Source organism: Bactrocera tryoni, chromosome 5, assembly GCF_016617805.1.
Source record: "Bactrocera tryoni isolate S06 chromosome 5, CSIRO_BtryS06_freeze2, whole genome shotgun sequence".
NCBI lineage: Eukaryota > Metazoa > Arthropoda > Insecta > Diptera > Tephritidae > Bactrocera > Bactrocera tryoni.
Genome location: NC_052503.1, coordinates 49,762,414 through 49,775,897, shown reverse-complemented (window position 1 = coordinate 49,775,897; position 13,484 = coordinate 49,762,414). Strand labels below are relative to the sequence as shown.

Here is a 13,484-nt window from a genome sequence, read left to right as displayed (position 1 = left end):
ATTGGAAGAAGGCGTGGTTGTGAACCGATTTCAGCCATATTTCGTACATGTCATCAGGGGTGTTTAAGAAAAGCATTATATACCGAATTTCATTGAAATCGGTCTGGTAACTCCTGAGATATGCTTCTTGGTCCATAAGTATGGCGGCATTCCGCTAACACCTAATTTTAAAAAGCCTGGGGGGCAACTTCCTTCTGCCACTTCTTCCGTAAAATTTAGTGTTTCTGACGTTTTTTGTTAGTCGGTTAACGCACTTTTATTGATTTTCAACATAACCTTTGTATGGGAGGTGGGCGTGGTTATTATCCGATTTCTTCCATTTTTGAACTGTATATGGAAATACCTGAAGAAAACGACTCTGTAGAGTTTGGTTGACATAGCTATAATAGTTTCCGAGATATGTACAAAAAACTTAGTAGGGGGCGGGGCCACGCCCACTTTTCCAGAAAAATTACTTCCAAATATGTCCTTCCCTAATGCGATCCTTTGTGCCAAATTTCACTTTAATATCTTTATTTATGGCTTAGTTATGACACTTTATAGGTTTTCGGTTTCCGCCATTTTGTGGGCGTGGCAGTGGGGCCGATTTTGCCCATCTTCGAACTTAAAGTTCTTATGGAGCCAAGGAATACGTGTACTAAGTTTCATCATGATATCTCAATTTTTACTCAAGTTACAGCTTGCACGGACGGAAGGACAGCACGGACGGACGGACAGACGGACGGACGGACAGACAGACATCCGGATTTCAACTCTACTCGTCGCCCTGATCACTTTGGTATATATAACCCTATATCTGACTCTTTTAGTTTTAGGACTTACAAACAACCGTTATGTGAACAAAACTATAATACTCTCGTTAGCAACATTGTTGCGAGTTATAAACTAAGAAATGGTAGGCGATCTTATGTTAATAGAAAAAAACAAGTTATGCAACAAAAAATGTCCCAAAGCAGGTATAATTGGAAACGTTTTAAAGTACATGAATTTTTTTTATTTCATATGCATTTGAACTATTTGTAATAGATTTTTGATTGCCATTGTATTTCCATTGTGCAAAACATTAATGAACCAGAATGAAAGAGCACTTTTTGATAACTTTATAGCTGAAATTATAACGAGCAATGTTTATTTCTATCCTCATGAATTAAGAGAATTACAAAAGAGTTGAAAAGAAGAGTGTAAAAAATGTTTTGTCACACATTTCAGGTAAATATTTTCTTGTTGTTGTTTTCGTTGATTTTACTTCTTTTATTTTAAAATATGAAGATAACGCAGCGCAGAGTTTAAGTTTTGGTTGAAAAAGTAGAATAGAGGCTATTGATGATCAACTGAGGAAAATATGAAAATCGTCCCCACAAAATCATAGAACAGAAAAAACTAGGCGTTAATTGAACACATAGTAAAGCTTTCCAATAAAGAAAGTCACTATGGTGTTCTTATCTCGAAAAATTGTCTTAACTAATTTAAATATTAAAACAATATACGAGTTATACAAAGTTAATATCCGGATACCCAAATTTCATTACAACACATCTAAGCATTTTCATACTGAACACAAACTACGATTTGGTTTCCCCAAGAGGTGATATCCCTTGCAAAGGAGTTTGTGGCAAGTATTTTGATAGTGCCGCTAATGGAACGATTTGAAAATATTCAAAGTAGCGACAGCTCAGCACGAAACAAGCTTAGATAAAGCATATGCTCAACTTCGAGATAATTCAGCATGGCAAAATTCACCAAAATACCGTAGTCATATGTGTCGATATGCAGCAAGCGATTTTCACACCAGATCTCGCACATTTTCTGATGTATTTATCAGCGACAATATTCAATTATAATTTTGCTGTCCATAATATCTCAAAAATACGGTCGATATGTGCACGTGGCGCGAACGATTGCTAAAGAGGGCTGCTGAAATAACTTCATGTATATAAACACATTACATCCAAAATTCGGTATTCTGGAAGCTCATCAGAACAGAGAATTGATTATATGGTCCGATAGATGATGGGACAAAATAACAACTGGACTATGATTGCTTTGTGCCACAGCAACTACGACCAAATACTTTTCTGAAGTGAATCAAAATTTCTTACTAGGGGGCACAGCTTTCTGCCATGACCGGGATTTTTGCACTTATCGAAAAAAAACAGCTCAGCTTTATACGCAGCAGATGTGTCATTTTTTTATACTCTCGCAACAATGTTGCTAACGAGAGTATTATAGTTTTGTTCACATAACGGTTGTTTGTAAGTCCTAAAACTAAAAGAGTCAGATATGGGGTTATATATACCAAAGTGATCAGGGTGACGAGTAGAGTTGAAATCCGGATGTCTGTCTGTCCGTCCGTCTGTCCGTCCGTCCGTGCAAGCTGTAACTTGAGTAAAAATTGAGATATCGTAATGAAACTTGGTATACGTATTTATTGGCTCCATAAGAAGGTTATGTTCGAAGATGGGCAAAATCGGACCACTGCCACGCCCACAAAATGGCGGAAACCGAAAACCTATAAAGTGTCATAACTAAGCCATAAATAAAGTTATTAAAATGAAATTTGGCACAAACGATCACACTAGGGAGGGGCATGTTTGGACGTAATTTTTTGGAAAAGTGGGCGTGGCCCCGCCCCCTACTAAGTTTTTGTACATATCTCGGAAACTACTATAGCTATATCAACAAAACTCTATAGAGTCGATTCCTTCAAGCATTTCAATATACAGTTTAAAAATGGAAGAAATCGGATAATAACCACGCCCACCTCCCATACAAAGGTTATGTTGAAAATCACTAAAAGTGCGTTAACCGACTAACAAAAAGCGTTAGAAACACTAAATTTTACGGAAGAAATCACAGAAGGAAGCTGCACTCAAGCTTTTTTTTTAAATTGAAAATGGGCGTGGCGTCGCCCACTTATGGACCAAAAACCATATCCCAGGAACTACTCGACGGATTTCAATGAAATTCGGTATTTAATATTTTCTTAACACCCTGATGACATGTACGAAATATGGGTGAAATCGGTTCACAACCACGCCTTCTTCCAATATAACGCTATTTTGAATTCCATCTCATGCCTTCTCTATATAATATATACATTAGAAACCAATGATGATAGCGGAATAAAACTTTACACAAATACGGTATTTGAAAAATATGTAAATGCGAGAGTATAAAATGTTCGGTGACACCCGAACTTAGCCCTTCCTTACTTGTTTTTTATTAAAAAGAAAAAAAGAAGAAAATGAGTGCAAATCAATCAGGTATGTTATCAAATTTTTCTAAATTTTTAATTAAGTATTCTCTGTCTGAAACTTCCACCAGCCGCGGTGTACGTAGAAGTGCAACGAATGTTCTCACCGTTGCAGAACTAAAAGAAATGTGGAACATCATTCGAGTTCTGGAAACGTTTAGCACAAGGGAGAAGTTCATTGCATTTTCGGAAGAAGAGGACTTAATTTTAAGCAGTAAATTCTGCCGTAAACGTAAAACCCCCATGATCCCAACTCTAGCGGGGAATAATACGGTGGGCTCGTTTAGATGCCGTAAAGGTAATTGCCGTTCGCTGGCTGCTATATCGAAGGCCAAAGGTACCTGGTTTGAGAATGCGAACATACGATTGTCTTAAATATTTTACCTCATGTTCGCCTACGCTTCACACTGATGCCAAACGGAAGTGTGAAAAAATAGCTTTACAGCAATTTTATCAACAGTTACCATCTGTGATTGGTACAGCTATTGTCGGGAAGCCGTTGTCTTGTTCCAAATAGACCATAAAGAGATTGTCGGGAAAATTGGTGGTCCCGGAAAAATTTTCCATAACAAAGACAAAAACACTTACATAAGTATGTATATATATAAAATTTTACGTACTCACTTATTGTCTCATATTTCAGGCAGGAGAGTGAAAGGTCACTTTGTGCTGGGTATGGAGGAGGATGGGAGCGAGGACTTAACTTTGGAAGTGTGTCCCGAGAATGTCAGATGTGCTGAGGTGCTCATACCGATTATAAAGAAGCACGTGGCGCAAGGGTCAATTATATGTATCGACTTTTGGAGGGCATATAATTGCCTTTCCAATCATGGGTATGAGCACAGAAGGGTCAATCACAGTGATCCCGAAAATCCTTTTGTCGCACCAGACGGGACACGCACTCAAAGAATTGAATCGCAGTGGCGTGTTATTTAACGATTCTTTCTAAAAGACAATTATTGTAATCAGCAAAGTTTCGTATACTTATGCACATATAAGATATTATTGAATATCTGTGGCGTAAAACTATTAAAAAAAAACGTGAAGATCCATTTGTCAAGCTTTTACGAGGAATAAAGCATACGTATAAGCCTTGAATTTGTTTTTTGCAGAATTTTGCAGACATGATAAGTCAGCGTAGCTGCAGGTAAGGGGGTCCAGGAACTAAACCGAAGTTTGGCTTCCTTGACACCAGAGGAGCGGGCGCTGTTTAAGGAGTATGACAGTCAGGATGATGACGAGAAACCCTCATGCAGCGGCGCTCTGCAGGCAAAATCGACTACGGCCACTGAAAAAGTTGCAAGCACCACCAAGGCCAAGCAGTCTCAGCTGCTCGGACTCGGGGGAGTCACATCGAGTTAACACCGAAGGTGCTCGTCCGCTCTACCACCGGCAGGCAAACCCGGCGGGGACGATGAACCTCGTAATAAGGGCATGACTGGTGACAATGGTGGCGGAGTTCCGGCAAGGAACAAGAAGCAGTGTCTCCCCTGCGAAGGAGTGGAGAAACAAGACCGCGTCCACACGTGCGCGAAGCAGCGGGGTGCCAAGCCGCTGCCCCGCAACTCCGACCGCCCTGCAACCACCCAGACACAAACCATGAAGCGGAAAGCGGTCAGTTCAAACCGCAGTGGATCCCCAGTTCTAGAACGCTGGGAGGAGAGACGACGCAGATATGCGGATGCTCTAATACTCGTAGGCATCCAAATTGCGGTGCTGCCTCTCAGCGTAGTGCGTCCATCGCGACCACTGCGCGAACGCCACCCCCACAACCCCCTCGAGCAGGATCGACTGCGGAGAGGAGGGTGGTTTCACAAAAGTGGAATCAAGGGGCAAACGGAAACGGCAACGAGGGAACATCCCATGTACCCCGGAACCAGGACGCCCCGGAGGTCACGACGACCCACGAAGAGCGGGAATGAGTGGAGCCACTCTCAAGTGGTACCTCAGATTCCTTCAAGACGGCATGACACTGGGGACAGCTGAAAAGCGGGCTCTGAGTAGGAGCAGGGGGAGCAACCCCTCTCCAAACGAACGGTTCGCCTGTAACAAGACGCAGAAATCAGAGGCGGCGCCGAACCAAGCAGCCTCGTCAGAGGGACGGAGCGAAGTTAGGCCGGCACCCTAAGCTGTCCATACCAATGGGATGCTTCCCAAGTATCTTCCAGGCTGTAGTTTTTGCCATATGTCAGTGCGCTGAAGTCAACCACAGCCGCAACTATCGCAACCAGCGTATAGCTATTCTCAGTGATAGTCAAGCGGCACTAAAGGCGATCTCATCATCTGAGACCAAATCACTTTTAGAAAAGGAATGCAAAGAAAGGCTAAACCGCCTGTCCATGTGCAACCGGGTGCACCTAATTTGGGGGCCAGGACACAAGGGAATAGAAGGAAACGAGAGGGCGACGAACTGACCCACGCTGCGGCAGCGTCCAAGGTGATGGGACCAGAACCATACATAGCGGTAGGATCCCACACTGGAGTGGAGAGAGAACGGCATTGGCAACAGGCATCAAATATGCGCCACGCCAAGCTGCTCCTAGGAGGGTACAATCTCTCCAGGTTCAAGGAACTTATTCACCTCCCCCGTGACAAATTCCGTCTCCTCGTCGCGATCTACACAGGGCACTGCAGGCTCAGGAAACACTTGTCCAACATGAGCATAGTCTCCTTTGCTAACTGCCGGTTCTGCGACCTGGAACAGGAAACACCAGCACACCTACTCCTGGATTGCACAGAAATCTGTGGAAAAAGGCTTAAGGGCCTGCATTCCATTTATATCAGCAGGGATCAGCTCAGCAGCGCCCGGCAAACTCCTGGAACTATTCAGGTTGATGGGACTCTGGGAGGACATATGATATAGGAGAGGGCACAATAGACCTTAGGTCGCGGTGCATTACATCATAATACTATCTATCTATCTATCTAAGACTTAAAAATACAAAATAAAAATTAGAATGAATAAATTCTAAGTGAAAGTCCCCCACCAGCGGTAAGGTTTGTTAGAAACTACGTTGAGGTAATAACACCTTCCACCGGGAGCAGAGGAGCAAAGAAGATGTTCGTGGATGAGGTTGCCACTCAACTCAGCGATAGCATGGCAGAACAGGCTGCGACTGTTGTAACGTTTAATGCAGGACTATAGCTTCCCATTTTTCTTTAAGCGCTTCCTTAATAACTTCCTTGCTGGTAATAGTTCAATTGGATTGTGGTGAGGTGACTGAAGGGTATATGAAGTTATTTTAGAATATTATACAGCAACCACAGCTTTACAATTTCTGCTGTGTGCTTCGGGCGTTGTCCTGTTGGAAAATAAGCCGTTCACATAGTCCCAGTTTGACTGCACTTTCTTTCAAATTTGTTTCTAAATCATCAATATAATCATCATAACACCACCACCACCATGCATTACCATATGTACTAGATTTTGCTAATTAAATGCTATTCCACTTATCCTTCAAACAATCTTACGACCTTGCTACCAAAAATGCAGAATATCTCTCTCTGAAAATATAACGTATTTCTAAAACTCTGTGGTTTTTACTCAAGATCAGAACTATTTATGAAATTCGCTAAGTTCACTCATTAGCAGTTTTATTGAATTTTGTTGAGCTATGGCTGCGGAAGCAATCCCGCAGAAATCCCAGCCAGAGCATAGATTGTACATAACATTTCAGTAAGAATGATGAGATAAAGTGGTTTACTTTATATTTTATGGCAGTGCTGTTGTTGTTGTTGTTCTAACGGATATCTAATCCCCGTTAGGATGATAAGGATTATCTAGGTTGTCGTCGACGTCATCGGGAGGCCCAGGAAGCGTGCTGTTTCGATGTAGTCGGACCAAAAGAAAAAGGGTGTAAGATGAGTAGTATGTCAGGGTCTCTTTTGGACAAGTGGGAGTTTAACCTGCTACAATATCCAGAACGAAGCTGCGCAAGGTGCTTGGAGAGGAGTTCATTATGCTCCTTAACTGGGAGCATAAGCGACTCACTATGTAGATGTTCGATGGGAAATATCAAGGGCATCCCGTCGTGGTTCAAAGTGCAGTGTTCTGGCAGGTCTGAAGTTTCTTCATCTGCATATCACTGCATCCAGGCGATCATATTGGTGCGGCGTAATTGAGAACCGGCCGGCCGATTACCTTGTAAGTTGCAACAACGTTTCTTTGTCTTTTCCCGATGTCCTGCCGGCTAGCGACTTGAGGATTTTGTTGGGGCTCTGTACTTTGACGATAATCGCGGTCATTTGAGAAGGGTAGAAGCATAGGCTATCAAATGTTACACCTACAATCTTAGGATTATTGACAGTAGGAATCTTGACGCCATCGACAGCAATATTAAGCTCAAGTCTATACTCCTTTAGCTGTTTACCTTTGAAGACATGCCATCGATTCCATTGCCCGACGTCAATATTGTGCAATCATCTGCGTACGAGGTTATAGAAACTCTCTCTGGTGGCTGTGGGAGTTTCGAGATGTAGCAAATAAACAGTAGCGGGGAGAGGACACCACCCTGCGGAATCCCCATTTTATTTCTTCTCAGTTTAGATTTTTCACCTCGAAATAGTACCGATAACTGCCGACCGCTCAGATAGTTCATGGTTCACCTCTTCAGTCCTGGAGAGAGCGTAGTTTTTTCGATGTCCTGCAGTAGCGTTGTGTGATTGACAGTGTCAAAAGCTTTTGACAAGTCCAACGCTACGAGGATCGTTCTGTCACAGGGTGGTTTCTGGTTGAGGCCACGAACTATCTCAGCGTATATGACACTAAATACTATGATTGTTGAGGACCTTGATTAGGTAGCTTACTCCCGTGGAGCCTAGATGCTTTAGCATAACATGTTGATTCCATCAGGGCCAATGGATTTGGAAGATTTCGCTTTATTGATGACATCCTGAACCTACTCATCGGTGAAAGTAAGTGGCGCGCAGTCTTTTGGCATTTTTGTTTTGTCTACCGACAGGACTTCAATTACTCTATCCGTTTCGTCCGTTTGTGCTGGTTTACCAATCGTCGAATCACCAAATTGAGATCCCTTATTCGGAAATCCCCGGGATCGACATGGCGCAAGGTGTCGCGCTCATTAGCTAAGCCGGCTGCTTCGGCTGGGAAATTTGGGTGGAGTTCTGCTATTCTTCCAGCCGGAATGAAGCGAGCAGTAGCTGCTGCGGGTGTTCTCAGTAAATTCTGTGAAGCTGACCCAGTTAGCTTTGTTAAATTTAACGAAGGTACGGTTGTTCACAGAAACAAAATCGGGAGGTTTTTCGATCGAAATAATTATGGGCAGATGGTCTGATGCGAGAGTTAGTATAGGTCGCCAAGTTATGCTATTTATCAGACCACCACTAGCAATGGTAATATCGGGCGAGCTGTTACAAGTGCTCAAAACTCTGGCGGAGGCTTCGTCATTCATTGTGCAGAATGTCGAATCGTCAATCTGTTCCACCAGTTCCATCCCTCTACGATCGTTCCACAGACAGGAATGTCGTGGTGCGCGTTAAAGTTGCCTAGTACCAGTCGGTTTTCACCACCAAGTAGCGCACCAATATATGGGTGATATCCTGTAGGGCAACATGTAACGGGGGGGATGTATATATTAAATATTCCCATCCATTGCATGTGTTACACCTGACCGAGGTGGAGATTGGATGCAGCCTGCAGAAAATTCCACCGTGTACAATTTTTATTTAATGCATACTTCTCGGCTGAGAGTATTGAAGACATCCCATATTTTTCTCAAAAGATGACAGAAAATTATTAATATTAATAATTTTATTAAGTTATAGAAATACAATTTCGTCTCTATATTAAAAACAATAGAGGAAATAATTTCCATGACTTCCGGTTGTACGTTATTGGAATTGACCCAGATTTTATCCGGTCAAAGGCTGTTTTTCGGCTGGAGAGACCATTACTGTCAATGGAGTCAACGGAAAAAATACTCGAAAATTGGGTTCGTTTCTGCAAAAGAAGTCGTGGAAGCCATATGAATTATGTTATATTCAGAACTTAATTGTATCGATTGTACTTCACATTAAGAAAGCCTCTCCAAAAATCTATTCATAATAATTTTTTTTCATTGAGTTATAAAATTCATAAGAAATAAAAAAGTTTCCCAAAAATAATCAAACTTTAACTGTTAATATCTTTTAAACGTTTGGGTTTACGAAAAAGTCATAATAGACCTTTTTTGTAGAGCATTCAATTTCCTACAAAATCTAAGGAACAAGATATTTTTTTAAGTAGTCGGAAACGAGATATAAATTTTTCTATCTGATAATAAGAAAAAATAGAAAACTGTATGTAGGAGTACCTTCCCGTTACAATTAAAAACTCATGTTTGGAGAGGCTTTCTTAGAGGAGTCTAGGAACCTATTTTTCCCAGTACCAAACAAAAAAAAAAATTTTTTTTTTTTGAATCACTCTATTGTATGTATATACATATGTACATATACATACATGAAGGATGTAGTCATGTGTAGAAGTTCACGTAAGTCGGGAAAGCTCTTTGATAGTCATTCACTTAGAAGGCGAGCTAAAGTGAAAAGACGAACAATCCGTCCCCAGGGTTATGCGATGGATCTGGGACCCGCCAAGTAAAAACGCCCCAATGAAAATAGAACCGCAGCCACGGACGAGAGACCTCCGTTTGATGACGACCATGGCAAACGCATTAAGGATTACGATTTAAGGGCATGCACCTGGAAAGTCCGGTCCCTTAATTGGGAAGTTGGCGCTGCCCAGCTGGGTGATGACAGAGGGTGAGGGACAGAGACGAGTAGGTCAGTTATGATTAGTATTAAGATATGTATACATATATGTATATAGTATGTATAACAAAACTCTGCATGTGGTACATACATAATTCGTATAAGAAAAATATATAAATAAATAAGCTCTGGGCAACCAGAACCCAGTATTACTTGAACACCGAAACCCAACGCGTCTTATTTAACAAATTGGTGACTCCGATTTAGTTTGAACACGCGAGTAAAATCATAAAAGATTAGTGCGTAAAAGACACATAATAACAAAAAATACTATTATTATTATTTTTTGAAACATGCGAGTAAAATAAATAATAATTTATACAAAAAAAATACAAAAAATAATATCTACTGAAATTTCAAGGTAAGAAAATTTTTATTTTTTTCTTGTCTTAAATATAATCGTTTTTTTTTTTAATAAAAGTAAAAGAATGAAATGAAATTACCAGAAGAATTTAAAAACTTCTTTTTAGAGCCATGAGTATGGATCTAAATAATGAATTAATAAATTTAGAGAAACACCAGGAAAGTTTGGATAAAACATTTTCAGTAAAACAATTATTTTAAAAATAATGATGACATGGAAGGTACGCTTTATTTGACAGCGGAGTGCGGAGACAGCTAAGAGATCATAGCAATCCTTTGGCACTGTTGAATTAAGCGTAAATAAAAAAAAATTATGAAACCTCATTAACAACATTTTCTTTGCAGATTTTTAAACAGATTTCGTCTAACTAAAGAGGCTTTTGAATATGTCATACATAATATAGTATGTTTAACGCAATCTGACATCAGAGCGGTGCCTCCAGTGTTACAATTGGCAGCCTCACCGGAATCGGCCAAACGTTAGGAGATCAAATTAAGTATTCTTTATAAATTTTAATTTAAAAATGTATACATATGTCTTTAGCCTTGTAAATAGTTTTTTTTATTCTAAACTGAAATACAAACCAAGAACCAATTGAAAATTGTCATCGGATATGTCGATCTTAAAAGACGAAATATTCCTGTCGTATTTGAAGTTATATTTTCGGATGTCAGTATCGTCCGTTTTTGTTTTTACGAGATATAACATAAAATATCAACTGTAGTATCCGTAGCAAATCTTGAAATGAAAATTAACTTCTTTCGCAGTATCGAAAATAAATTTTTAGAAACAGACTTAGAGATTTTAAATGACCGTTATAACTTTCTCTGTATTCTGATCATGAGATGATGCAAGCTTGTCTCCTTTAGAACAAGGGGAAGAAAGATTAATAAGGTCAATATTGGGAGGCATTATCATTATCGTTATAGGACGTTTACGTTCAGAGGAAAATGTCGCATTATCTTCTTGATCATTAAGGGATGTAAATTATTGAAATAAAATACAAGCTTCGAATTCAGCTGCTTCAATAAAAGTTCTTCAGCAGTAGTGATTATCTTTTCGCTGTAGGGCCTTCCATCAGTCCAGTGTTTGGATGCCTTTTTGAAAGAAAGTTTTTTCTTCGTCTGATACTTCTGATCTGCAAAAATCTAAAAAAAATCATAAAGAATAAACATTCTTAAAAAAAAGTTTGCATATCATTTCTATTCACACTTTCCTCCACAACTTAGCTCCTTAAACTGGTGGCCCTACAGCATTAAGTTGTTTTTCCTCCCAAAGTTTATTCGACGCAGCTCTTCCTTGTAGACCAATGGCTCTTGGATCAGCAGGATGCCCAGATTATCCGATGTGAACCTGCTCGCGATGACAGCCGAGACTGACGTCGCGTGGTGCAGGTTCACCTAGGCAACTTCCACGGTGACGGCTACTACCGGATCGGTTCAACAAAGAGCCGGTCCATCCATCGGATCCCATATCCTCCCCCAAAGTTCCTGCTTGGAGGGTTACTCCCCTCCTTGAGCGCATGTCCTCATGTCAGGGAATTCCTGCTTTGACGTGCTAGTGCTAAGTTGAGTGGCAGCCTCACCCACCCGCATCTTTCCTGTTTCTCCGCTCTCGGTGGTATTTTTAGGTTTATAAGGCCTCAAGACCAACAAACTCAACCTGTAGTTCAGGTAGAAGCTTGCTATCTGAACGTATTTGCACGACTCGGGGCTCAGTACTGAGGGTTGGCCTCCAGCTACCTTCGTGCTATTTCTTTTAGAGCTGGGCATAATTTGCTTACTCTTCCACTTCGCGGTTTGTGTTTGGGTAGTCGAAGGCGCTGCCTTTCCGCTAGCTCGACAGGCTGTCGGGATTGCGAAAACGAGGCAGCGACTTCGAGCCTCGCTACCTCGGCCGCGAGCGGACTCAGGTTTACCTTTACGCTTCTTCGCAGTGGAGACACTACTTCCTCTTCTTCCACTCCCTCATGTCCACTTCATAATGGCACCGTCATGCTCTTCCTACGAGGATCATCGTCCCTGCCGGGTGTACCTGCTAGTAATAGAGGGGCCTCCGTTTAGTTCTTGTTTATCCCTTACCTGCAGCTACACCGGTTTTATCGTCCTTTTCATCTTCCATGGTTGTTCCTTGGGTCCGTTGCCTTCTTTTGACTCTTATCTCAACACGGTAAGCTGTTGGCTCTAGATGAGAGAGAACGAGTAAGATAATTACACCGACGTGTAGTGAAATAGGAGCGGCTACAACTAAATTTACCTATCGGATAACGAATTCATTACTTCAAGGGCACATCTTGCGAAAAATTTTATTTCGTTATATTAATTGCTTGACCACGTATGCTCGATTTCGCTCATTTTCGCACTGTGACATTATAATGTAAGAAGAATGTCAGGTACTAATTTTAGTCGAAATTGGTCGGTCGTTCCGTGATTTTACTTAAGTGGGCGGTGTCACGGCCATTGTACAATTTTGATCGGTAGAAGTTCCTATAGTATTTGCGGTAGGCGAATTTGGCTGTTGTAGCTTTAGTGGCTTATAATTATAAGGACTCGAGTTCACCTCATAACCAAAGAACTGAAAAATAAAACTCCCTTCTAAGAAATAGTATATGACTATTGAAGAAGTTGGGCAAAAACGGACTAAGGCAATGTAGAAAATGTAGACGCATGGACAAGCTATGGCAGATCGAAAAGAGCGATGCATAATGTTTGTCCTTTTTCCATCGAAGAACAAATAGAAAAATTACCAAAAGAGAGAGGTGCGATCGACTCGACCCAAATGACAAGGTTTAAAAGAATATAACCAAATACATTACTTTCACTACCAACAACATACAAGTGCTGAACACATAGAGCGCGACAGACTGCAAACGACATCTGTCATTAAAATACACACGTTCTTACGTACACAGTTATGTAGTTGTGCAGCTGTCCCTAAGAACTTGTGTATTTTAATATTTGACAGATGTCGTTTGCAGTCTGTCGCGCTCTATGTGTTCAGCACTACACTTTACTTTTCATAGTTGCTTTATCACACCTAATTATCTTCTCCCATTTCTTTCTCATTTCGTAATTTTCTTACTAGCTAACGGATTAAAAC

General features: G+C 40.9%; 1 pseudogene; it reads right to left on the bottom strand.

The window, feature by feature from the left end:
• Positions 1 to 8,222: 8,222 nt before the first annotated feature.
• Positions 8,223 to 8,706, bottom strand: LOC120778347 (annotated as a pseudogene).
• Positions 8,707 to 13,484: the final 4,778 nt, after the last annotated feature.